The 13,080-nt window shown below is 33.3% G+C and overlaps 1 pseudogene; it reads left to right on the top strand.

Moving 5' to 3' along the window:
- The first annotated feature begins 3,960 nt into the window (after nucleotides 1-3,960).
- LOC150032085 (secreted RxLR effector protein 161 pseudogene) lies at nucleotides 3,961-12,802 on the top strand (annotated as a pseudogene).
- Nucleotides 12,803-13,080: the final 278 nt, after the last annotated feature.

Genomic DNA, 13,080 nt, shown 5'->3' with positions numbered 1-13,080 from the left:
GTTTCCCTCCTTTATCCATTTACTACAGACCATTTAGGTTATCTCTTAAAGCACAATTCACTTATATGTCATCACATACATGCTTAAGTCACAACGATAACCAGGGATCTTAGTTTATTGATTTGTGATTAATGCAACAAAATATCTCATATATTAAAGACTGTAGTGAAACAATTTCTCATATTATTTCATCACATAATGTTTGTCCATACACGTGTATGCAAACTACTGAACCCTACGAGATTTAGGGCATCAACCTCAACAAGTTAGGCAATAACAAGTTATGCTCAATTGCCTAACTTGTTTTCGGGGTATACAGTAGAAACTGCAGTTCACATTTTAAACAATGTTTCCTCGAAGAGTGTTTCTAAAACACCTTTCAAGTTATGAAGGAGGCATAAATCGAGTTTACGTTACTTCATAATCTAGTTTACATTATTTGTAAAAATAAAAGTTATTATATCTCTATTCCAAAAAAAAAATAGTTAAAATCATGGAAAATGCGACGGTTTGGTGAGAAAATCATGGAATTATATATATACTTAGCAATCACAAGATGTCAATGCAGAAGAAAATTCATGACACCAAAATTGGATTCGCATGGTAGGAACGCATAGCCTCATGCGATGGAAGGTGACATGATGCTTAGGGTAGTAGGGTCAAATCAGAGATAAAGTTGGTAGCTAACAAGAAAGCTTCATAGCAGAGCCAATGAACATCTGATGCAGACCAAGCGGCACATCAGGGTATGAAAATTAATGCACCTTGTCAGTTCAATCATTAATGAGAGAAGAAGAAATGCCCCTTGATGCCTATAAATAAACACGAGATTTCCATACAAAGATAGCCAAGAGTGAAGATATTAGAGGAAATTCTACACAATTTCTCACTTCATAAACGCTTCCCTTCGAGCCCTCGTGAAATCTTGAGTGAGAGCTCAAGATTTCTTTCGAAAAACAAATGGGAGACTTCACCTTGAGCACAATCTAGCAAAGCAGTCATCTACAGAGCCGGAAGGAGCAAGGAATACACCCACGATTTGATCTATCTCTACCTCTTTTTCTGCCATTGTTGTCATTTATATTGTGTAAAACATTGAGAAACTTCTTTTATCAATATGAATGAATATATAGTATTTTTTTTATCCATTTCTTCACCTTCTACCATAAGTAACTAATTTCTTAATGGGTTGAGAAATCTTACAACTAACATGAAGTAAGTAAAGCTTAATCATGCATTCAACTTGTTTTACATATGCTTTATAAACAATTTGAATAAGTTGAAAATTTGTTCTAAATAGAATGAATCTATTCTTTAAAGAGAAAAAGATTTAGACCTCATAAAACAAGAAGAGATTACCTTTAGGAATAAAGAGACATCTTTTGCGTCAAACACTCATCACATATTATGACTATGCTTGAGTCTATAAACATTTTCCCCTGTCGCTATGCTTAAGAATATAAGAATTCTCTTGTCCATATCCACATATTATGACTATGAGATATGAAAAATGGATGTCAAAACTACTTCTCTGAATGCCAATCTTGAAAAGAATATCTTTATGTCTCAGCTCAAGGGGTTTATAGCCTAAGGTCAGGAGAAAAGTTTGCAAGCTGAATCGGTCCATTTATGAGTTGAAGCAAACATCCAAATCTTGGAACATTATATTTGATACAACAATCAGATCTATTGGTTTTGACCAAAATATTGATGAACCTTTTATCTACAAGAAAACCACCAACGATAAAGTAGATTTCTTAGTACTTTATGTAGACGATATCTTACTCATTGCGAATGATGTAGGGTACCTTATTGACATTAAGGAATGGTTGGCAGACCAATTCCAAATTAATGATTTGGGAGAAACGCAGTATGTATTCGATTGTATATCCTAAAACTCGCAGTTTGTAATATTAAACATATTCTATTTGCACTAAATATGTTATTGAGGTTTGGTTCAAAATAACTGTTATTGAATATGTAAATTTCACTAAATCCAATAAACTAAAATCCATGGCTATTACATGAACCCTTGAACTTTATGTGGAGACATAAGAATGGATAAGGTTTAAGTAGATAGCCAAAACTGTCTATAGTATACGAATAAAGGTTGGATACCTTATTTTGGTAACACTATTGGATGCGGTCCACTTTGTATTTATATAAGCGACGTGATCCTGAATCGTTCATGTGGAGGCATACGAGTGAGGGTGTCATATGCAAAGAGTTTGTATTAGACCAGGACTAAGAAATAAGTCACTTTTACTTTATAACGTTGTTTACTGTTTAAGATTGACTATTTCAAATCGATGATGTAGGTAACATGACCTTAATCCTGAGCTAACTATGAACTCTTGTTTATTCGGGATTATCCTTAGATTTTCATAGGTGGGGGTTGGCTCAACAGCACTTGCTCAATAAGTCTCCCATTTCAAGGGTAAGACTTGGTAAATAGCTGAGGACATAGGGTGTAAGACGTAATTCACTCCTACCCATTTTTAAGGATCGTAGAGAAATTGTTCTCTTAAGTACTGATTCTAGATCTTGAACAAGGGACCCCACCCTCTCATTATCCCGAGAGGAACTCGGTTTGGTGATTGGATCCCAAACCAATTGTTCTTTAAAGGATCGACGAGACTTAAGGAGCAAGACGTAATCTCGGGGGTAAAACAATATTTGACCCAACTCTTTTTACAAACAACCTATGAAGGGTCGACTTACTGATTATCGTTATATCGAGTGGACAAAAATATATCTACAGTGAGGGGAGTGCAACTATTGGGCTTTAATAGAGTAACCCGGTAGTTAATCAATGTTGGTTAATTCGGGTTAAAGAGTTTAGTCGGTTAATCTCTGATCGTTTGAGCCCATGATCTATAGGTTCATTAGGTCTCCTACTAGCTCACAAACAGATTAAAGCTTAGAATAGAGTGATGAAAGAATTTGAAACGTTCAAATTCAAATTGAGGGAATTAGTAATTATATACGGTATAATTACACGTTTAATTAACGAATTAAACAAAATTGAAGAATTGGACAAGATTTAAATTTTATTTAAATACCAATTACATGAATAAGGATTCATGATAGTGGAAAGGGTATTTTATTAATTTAATATTAGATATTAAATTATTTTAATTAATTAAATAAATTTTATTTAAAATTAATTATTTGAATTAATTTTACTTAAAATTTAAAATTTAGATTTTATGAAAATTCAAAATAAATCAATTTTATTTTTAATTTAAGTTTTAGGAATTTAAATTAAAAATTTGAAAATTGATTTTTAAATGAAAAATTGATTTTAAACCAATTTCCATTTTGAGTGGGTATTCCAAATATTTAACAAGCAGTTCCCACTCAAATCTCACAAGAAGGTGCTATCAATTGGCTATACAATCTGATTGCATGATTGAGGTGAATAAAACCTCAACAGATCTGAGCTACTTGTTTTTTTCTTGCATGATTGATTTTGCAAAACAAAGCATGCAAAAAGAGTTCTTCAAAACCAGAAAAAATCAGACTTTTTCTCCTATAAATTCTCTCAATTTCTATTCATTTTAGATACCCAATCCAATCCAAGGACTTAGAGAATAAGAGGGAAGAACAAACGGTGGTCTACAACCATTTGGAATCCCTATTTTATCTTAGCATGTTGTCTTAATAGTTAAAATTGATGAATTAAAGTGTTTAATGATCCCGATTTCTTCTACTAATTGCATGTTAACTCCAAAACTATGTACTTAGGATCCAAATCATTAGGGATTGCAAGAATAGAATGCTGGCTCTGCCTTAAGCAACTTATATCGACAAAATGTTGACTCGATATTCAATGTAGAACTTTAAGAAAAGTTTATTACCTTTCCAACACAGGGTTTATCCAAGGAATAGTGTCCTAAGACACCTCCAAAAGTTGAAGATACGAGACGTATTCCCTATGCCTCAGTCGTGGGCAGCTTAATGTATGCTATGTTCTGCACTAGGCTAGACATTTGTTATGTAGTGGGAGCAGTCAGTAGGTACCAATCAAATCCAAGGTTAGACCACTGGATTGTGGTTAAGAACATCCTCAAATATCTTAGGAGAACGAGGGACTACAACTTGGTGTATAGAACTAAGAATTTGATCCTTACAGGATACACCGACTCTAATTTCCAAACTGGCAATGATTCTAGAAAATTCATGTCAGGATCAGTTTTTACACTGAATGGGGGAGCTGTAGTATGGCAGAGTATCAAGGAAGGATGCATTGCAGATTCCATTATGGAGACTGAATATGTAGCTGCTTGTGAAGTAGCAAAGGAAACAGTCTGGCTCAGAAAGTTTCTAAGTAATTTGGAAGTGGTTCCAAATATGTTCTTGCCCATCATTTTATATGATGACAACAATGGGGTAGTAGCCAACTCTAAAGAACCTCGGAACCACAAACGAGAAAAATATATTGAGAGGAAGTATCACCTGGTATGGGAGATTGTGCAATAAGGAGATGTGATTGTCACAAAGATCGCTTTGGAACATAACATTGCTGATCCATTTACGAAGGGTCTCTCGACTAAAGTGTTCAAGGGTTATCTAGATCGTCTAGGTCTTTGAGACATGTACATTTTATAATCTAGGGTAAGTGGGAGATGTGCAATGGGTATATGGATGCCCTAGTTTATTGTATTTATTTACCATATTCCCACTGTTTTAGATTATGATATTATGTACAATCCACTAACTAAAATTTTAGTTTAAGTGGGAGTTTGTTGGGTTTTATGCCCTAAAACTTGTAGATAATAAATGTTATCAATTGACCGTCATTAATAAAGAGTTATTGATGTTAATTCAATAAATGTTATTGATTGTGTTATATTCTATTTTTTCTTAATAACCCTAAATCCAATAAACTAACATCCAAGGCCACCTTATAAGTCTTGAACTGTATATGGAGACATATAGGGATCAATGTTCAAGAAACAACTTAAAGGGTCTATAGTATAGGGATAAGGTTGGGTACCTTATCTTGGTGACACTATGGATACGACGCACTTTGTATTTGATACAAACACAATGATCCAATGCGTTCGTGTACGTGACACGTGAGTGGAGTATCCTGTGCGATGAGTTTGCATAAGACTTGTAACGACCCGACCCCCTAGGACTTAAGTTAGGCCGTTACTAAACACATGCATGCATGGAACTTAAAACGACACTGTTATGGTGAAATAAATGCTAATTAAATAAGGTAAATTTAAAATACTTTACATTTAATTTCAAATATTAAAAACAACGGTAGGGTACCAATAAATCATAAATGATAATAAATAAATCTGGAAGCGCTTCTAAATATTAAGTTTTAAACATCAACGCTGAAAGCTAAGAAAAACATGAAAAGAAGTTTAAATCTCATGAGCGGAAACATAAAACTAGTCCCAGTGGCTCGTTCACGAATTTCGCTTATCATTCGCCAGCGTGTCCCTACTCTTACCTGAAACATAAACATGAGAAATGGTGAGTATAAAATACTCAGTAAGTAACCCCACTACTGGGGTCAGGCTAGGCATCTATGTTCTCTAGATGCCTACCTCTAGTGGAACATATAAACTGCTCTAGTTCTCATAGGACACATACATACATGAAAAACTTATTTCTATCCTACTGTTGTTAAGTATGCCCACTATCTCTAGTAAGTCCCGTAGGACCCACAACCTTTGGTGAATCCCGAAGGAAACACAATCTCTTACATATGCATGGTTATGCATACACCTCTTTCGTGTACACATAACCCACTTAATGTGTACCTCTTTCGTACACATGGTTACGTATACACCTCTTTTGTATACACATAACCCACTGAATGTGTACCTCTTTCGTATACATGGTTATGTATACACCTCTTTCGTATACACATAACCTACTGAGTATGTACCTCTTTCGTACACCCCAGATCCTTTCTATAAATGTAGGGATGCGTATCTCTTTCGTACACATGGTTATGTATACACCTCTGTCATATACACATAACCCACTGAGTATGTACCTCTTTCGTATACCCCAGATCCTCTCTATAAATGTAGGGATGCGTACCTCTTTCATACACATGGTTATGTATACACCTTTTTTGTATATACATAACCCACTGAGTATGTACCTCTTTTGTACACCCCAGTGCCCTCTAGGTATGTATCACTTTCATACACACCAGCCCTAGTACATCTCTTTCATGTACTAGCGCCCTTGGACGTGCATCACTTTCATGTAGTCACATAGTCTGGAAAGGAAAAGATATTGCATCTAACTTGATATTACATATAACGTTCACATAATCATGAATTCTCTAAAATCTCCTAATCAAGGTCTTGATCATGTTAATTAACCTCAACATACGTAAATAATCTAGTATTAATTGATCCACTCTAGTACATCACTTTCATGTAGTAACTCATGTAAACAATCAAATATTTGAAATTTCATAATACATCATATAGCTTACACACTTTCCTAATCAATCACATAAATAAGCACATCAATAAAATACTCCAACTTTTACCTAACTTTAAGACATTCCCGTAGTAGTGCCGTTTAACTCATAATTTAGGGTCATGCTCAATCGTCCTTTTAATATATCTCATAAAATTCTAAATCATGCTCATACATTAACATGCTTCAGACATGTTATCACATGCTCATATATATTTTCTAAACAGTCCATTAAATCTCAGAACAGTCAAAATTATCCCTGTAACTAGTTTTACAATCCCCAACACAAATCATAAATTTATCGACACAAAGGCGATTCCAGTAGTAAGATTACTTACCTCAACTTGGTTAAAAAAACGCAAAACAAAATCTTCTTAGAACTTCTTTAGCACACTTGAATCAACCTAAAGTTGTGGCTTGGTCCAAGACAAATTCCAATACTCGATTTAATTAGCCAATCTGATCATGAATTAAATCCAAAATCAATAACTTAATTTTCTCACTATTACTCTCAATCCAAAAGAATAACCATTCAACAACTTATAAAACTTACCGATCTTCACCAATTTTCTACAAAAAAAAAAAATGGTATCTAGCTTGATGGTCAATGCCTCAAAACTTCCAAACCATGAATCTAATTTCAAACCAAAGAGAGGTTACTAATTTAACTCAAAATCAAAGGGGTGAACTTCATCTTCTAAATTATAAGGAAAAATAAGTCTTACTCAAGGGTTTCCTCAAAATTCCAGCAAAGATCGGGGCAATGGCGACCGACGGTGCGTTGACTTGTGGCTGCCATAGATAGGCAGCGTGTGTTGCTGTTGGACAACATAAATGTTTTAGTCTAACGACTGTAGTGAGGGTCTTGCATGAGGATGGTTTAAGAGAGTGGGAGAGAAGGGGAATTTCTAGTTTACAGATTTTATTCAGCATCGATTACGATCAAACCAAAGCTTCAAACAACGATCTAACCATTCAAAATGAAACTCTATATGTCTCGAACAGGCTGACCAAATTTGAGCACGATCCAACGGTCCAAACTTTGGAAATTAACAATTTTGTGGAAGCTGTCGCTGAAAAATAGAGTTGCTTTCTCCCTAATTTTTTTATCTCTTTTCACTCTCATTTAATTTCGAAAAAAAATCTCAATTCTTTTATTTTTTATCACAATATCTCTAAAATCTCCAAAGATTCTATTAAATTTAGAAATCAATTAACTTTTCAAATTATCTTAATTTAGGCTTCGAAAACCAAAATTAAAAGGCATAAGATCCATCAATTTGATACAAATTAAATCCTTCCAAATATCTAAATCGATTCAAAACCACATGAAATTAATTATCTCTTTTATTTTTTTGTTATTATTTTTTTAAGTTGGCCCTAAAAACCGTTCAAGATAATCAGTTCGAATATCAAATCAATTAAATTCAATTTAACCAATAAAAAATTTTTCAATTATTTCAATTTAACCCCAATTTTTCAAATGAAAGAGAAATTTAAACTCAATAATTTTAGATAATTAACTTAAATTTTCCTGAAATTCGGGATGTTACAAGACTGGACCGCGAAATAGTAACCACTAGATGTAATGCCATTAACTAGTTTGGTTCCTATTTCAATTGGATGACCTAGGCAACTTAGTCTTAATCCCGAGTATATTATGAGCTCCTGTTCACAAGGTGTTGTCATTTGATTTGTATAGATGAGGATGGCTTGTTTGTTGACTCAATAAGTCTACCATTTTAAGACCGAGTGAGAAGTTGGGAATATAATAATACAAGCTAGAATTCACTCCTTCCCAACTTCAGGGTAAATAGATTAGTGTTTTCTTAAGTGGTGTCTTCGGGACCTAAACAAAAGGTCTTACCCTCTCATTGGTCCAAGAGGGGTTTCTGTTTATTGATTAGACCATAAATAGGTTGTTCATTAGAGAAGTGCTGATACTTAAGGATGCAGAGGTAACCCAAGGGTAGAACGGTAATTTGACCCAGTTGGTGTGATGTACAATCGTGAAGGACTAACTTGTTGTTATTGGTCTATATCCGTGGATAAAGAAATATATCTGCGGTGAAAAGAGTGCAGCTGTGGGTCTTGGGTCTTTAGTCGAGTGTACCTACAATTAACGAATATTGATTAATTTGATTAATGAGTTTAGCCAATTAATCTCATATTATTGGAGTTTCTGATCTGCAGGTCGACCAGGTCCCCTTATTAGCTCATTAAAGGATATTACAGAGGAATGAGTTGAATTGTTCAAATTAGTTTGAGGAAGTTGTATATTAATGTGATTATATATGTAATTGATTACAAAAGTGATCTATAATTTAAATTAAGTTGGGAGAAATATTTGAATGAGATTCAAGTATTTAATTCAAGTGAATTAGATTCATAAAGAATTAATTAATTAAATTAATAGAGAGATGATGCACATAAACATACGATGTTTATTTATGTTGATTAAATATATACGTTAAATTGGATTTAATGTATAGATGGTTATTTAATTAATGTGTTAATTAATTAAATAAATGTTATTTATTTAATTGAGCACAGGGGTAAATTAGGACAGACTTGGAGAATGGGTTAACTCTTCTCCATATAAATTCTTCTTTATGGCCCGACAAGAATTGATTTTGATGAAATTTACCTTAGCCACCAAAAAACAAATTCTCTCATTACTCCCTAGGTGAAATCTCTCTACCTATTCCTCTTCTAATTAGTTGGATCCAAATATCCTTCTATCGGAATCATTGAGAATAACAAGTTTATTCTCGTGGTCTTGTTCAAGTTCGATTTAGAAGAAGTTCATGCCATGATTGAAAGGATTTTTCATGGAGCTCGGGAATCTTCAAAGGTAGGAATTATTCTCTCTTAGGTTTCCTTCTCCAAAGCATGTTATATCATATGTTTATCATTCATATGTTCTATTTTAGATCATTGTTTTTGTTTATTAAATATTGATTTTCGAGATGCAAGACGTTCATACGCTTCTGCTCGAGATTTGATCCCTTCACATATACATCATTTTTCTTTCACTAAAGTGTTCTATCATTTTTAGGGTTTTATTATACTTAGTTAAACTCCAGCTAATGAATCTATCTAAGTCTATGTCAGTTATATCTTTTATAATAAGGTATTTACTCTAATATTCTAAGTGAATTAAGCCCTTTAATTAACCTAGTGATATTGCATGCTAATAAAACTAATGTTAATTCAACTCAAGTTCCAGGTCAATTCCCAGGTAGAAGGTATTTCGTATGCCGTCATCTTAAGTAGCCTCAATGTGGACAGAACTTCACCGCTAGAGTTCTCTTATAACCTAAAGTCCTATTTGTCCTACTTAATCATAATTTAAATATACTAAAAAAACTAAGCAAGACTTAATCCTAATCCTATTAGAATTAATGTGATCTTAAGTATAAATAAATTTTAAACATGTTAAAATTAATTCCAAATCCCTATGATCATACTTTTGCATGCAACTCTTTATTATAGGTTGACGGTTACTAATAATTAATTTTATAACTATTACAAAATTTTATGATTTTACCTATAATCATGCTTTTGATGGTTTAATTAATTAACAATCAAATTCTAATTAATTAGAAAACCATACTACATGCATTACATGACTTTAATATAACAATTATTTTAAACTATGAATGTATCATGCACAATACAAATTGATTTTTATTTTTATTAATATACACTCATATTAATCAATTCATGAAAATAAAATAAGCATGAACAAGACATTAATAAAGATCTCTTTATATTTACTTAAGTAATGTCATGCAATAAAATAACTCAAGAAATCATATATCATGCATTAATGTCATATATTATAACTCTTATGATATATTAAAATGCATGAGCATGCTTAACCTATGGTAGAATTTATCTAAATGACATCCATAAAGCATTTAAATAGCAAATGAACCGGTAATTTGGCTATTCGTGGTTTCGTGATGTGCACTAGGAGTGTATTATAAATGGACATGGAAGATAAGATTGATGTAAATGAAGATGAATGGTAAATGACTTCTCTAAGTGAGAAGACTGGGTGATGCGTTACACTCTCTCGCTAATGCGTACAAGCTTTACCTGAGCTAGATCCAAGTATAATTTTAATTCAAGTTCCTGGTAAGTCCAAGGTCGAATACAGGGATTTAGGTTAGACTAACGCAGGCCTTGCGTTGCAACAGATGTAGAAGGGTTATAAATAAATGCTAAAAAAGTTATCTACACTATTTTAACTGCATGCGTACAAGATAAAACAAGAGTTCAAGTGAAATATAGGGTTCAATGAAGGAATGGTCCTATGTGATAAGTGAATGCATTGCTCCAAGTAAGATGAACACAAAAGAGTGTGGGTAGGAATGAAGATGAAAGATGCTTGTTACAATCAAATCTATGTCAACGCGTTAGGTTTTCGTTTATCTAATTATTAAAAATTTCTCAATGCGAATGCCACATTTTCCTATCTCTAGAGTGCATGCGTTGATTACAGAAAGCAGTGAACCACAAGTATTTTTTATCTCTAAAGCTACTGTGTATTCTGACTTGATGCGTTTCTAGCTATCCTATTCTCTCGAATGGTTTTAGCTAAGATAACTTCAACGAGATTATCAAAATGATTAAAGGTTTAGAATTTTAGCATGCACAAAATAAAAAACACACAATAAAGAACGAAATTGTCTTTACAATAACAACACTTAATCGCATGGAATGATGAATGGAAATAAAATAAAAAGAAAAGAGCCAAGCCACAAAGTTCAATTTCTTTTCCTCTTTGGCTTGATTTCAGTATGTGTACAACCAACTTGTTAAATAAATGAAGAAAAGTTCTCTCTCGAGCTTGGTTCTCTTCAATTCTCCTTGATCAACAATGGTAATGGTTCTTTTCCTCCTGTATTCTTCTTGTAACAACAAACTACTATAATCTCAGCTCTTGATGCTCTTTTTTACTTATGTTGCTTTTTCTGATTGCAAGTCTTCTATTTATAGGTGTTTTTCCTCAGCAACTTGTGATATGACAATATTAATTTCCATGCCCTGGTTAGCTGCCTGCCATTTCAGTTGCTTTTCAGACGCCGACATTCAGATACCCATACTTGCAAGTGGTGATTTGACAGGAAAAACACGAATCAATGTATCTCCTATGCGTTGGAATCCTTCAGACGCATGCCCTTGCGTTAGTTGAGCCTGCGACACTTAGCCAATTTAACTGAAATCCTAGAATGAGATGCGTTAGTCACGTTGTTTTATCAAAACGAATGTTTTTGTAAAGGTTGGTAATGTTTGAAGGATTCCATGCATTTTCCTTTAAGATTGATGAGATTTTATCATTAAGAATCCTGATTATTCCAACTTTTGAGAGACAATAACTTATATTCCTACCACTCTAGAACCGGACAAGACCAACCCAACAACCTAGTCGAATCGGACTGTGAACCAACCCAAACCGAGTCCACTACGTGCGCTTTGCAGAAAGCAGATTCTGGGCAATTCATCATTTTTGGCCAAAAATTGGTCTCGATCTTCACCCCAAGTAGCCTAATTTTAAACACGGACTTACAATAAACTCGATTTACATAATAAAACACAAAAATAAATAAATAAATAAATAAACACAGAGGCCTTTACAATTTGATCAAATAAAAAACATGTAAATATAAGGCCAAATTAAACTGCAAACATTCATTTGCAAACACATTCCAGAATGCAATTCAATCCACCAATCAATGCAAAATTCAAATTTTCAAATTTAATTAAATGAGATTGTCTGACACCAATTGTAAGGATAAAAGCTCTAACGCAACGCAAGAACCAAGAATCAACTCATAATTAATTTATAATTCAAAATACCAGTACATTGGCAAAACATATAGAATAAGAACATCGAACTAAAATTCTCAACCTACTATATAATTCAGGTTAAACATGCTTTATCTTTTTATGATTTAATCTTATAGAGAGGGGAATATCATCACTTACTCTTGTTGATGACTCAGATGAAATCACCAATTCTCGTTGGGATGGAAATCACGAACCCCATGTACTGTGACGTGGCCAAAAAAATGAACATTACCACTTGAGAACCTTACTATCTCTTAGAAATTGAGGCTATTGGTTTGTGAGAACCAACCTCAAATTTGAAGTTCAAAACCACAAATGATGTGATTCTTCTAAGTGAATTCTAGAGAGATTATTTCTCAAGAAACCATTATGTGATACTTTTTTTTCCCATCTCTGCAGGTATATCAGGCGTAAGAAACTATTGAAGAGAGATTGGTTAACGTGGGCAATGCTCCATGTTTCTGATAACTCCCACGTATAGGAGTTATTTTTAATTTTATTATTATTTAATTTAATAAATTAAATAAAATAACTAATAATAAATTAAATCTAATTAATAATTTCATTTAAATATATCTAAATGAATATCTCTTAGATAAATGAGTTAACTCCACTCGGCAGATAACAGGACTAAAAAAAATTCAGAATCGCATCATAGAAATCATCCACAACCACACTTTAAGCAACTCTGTAAAAATCCACCGAAAACCCATTAGGCTCATGAACTTTCCCAGACTTCAACGAGAATAAAGCCTTCTG

The sequence above is a fragment of the Benincasa hispida genome, chromosome 12 (assembly GCF_027475165.1).
Source record: "Benincasa hispida cultivar pf3 chromosome 12, pf3_genome.v1.1, whole genome shotgun sequence".
NCBI classification, from domain to species: Eukaryota; Viridiplantae; Streptophyta; class Magnoliopsida; order Cucurbitales; family Cucurbitaceae; genus Benincasa; species Benincasa hispida.
The sequence above is the reverse complement of the archived record's forward strand: the minus strand, read 5'-3'. Positions and strand labels throughout refer to the sequence as shown.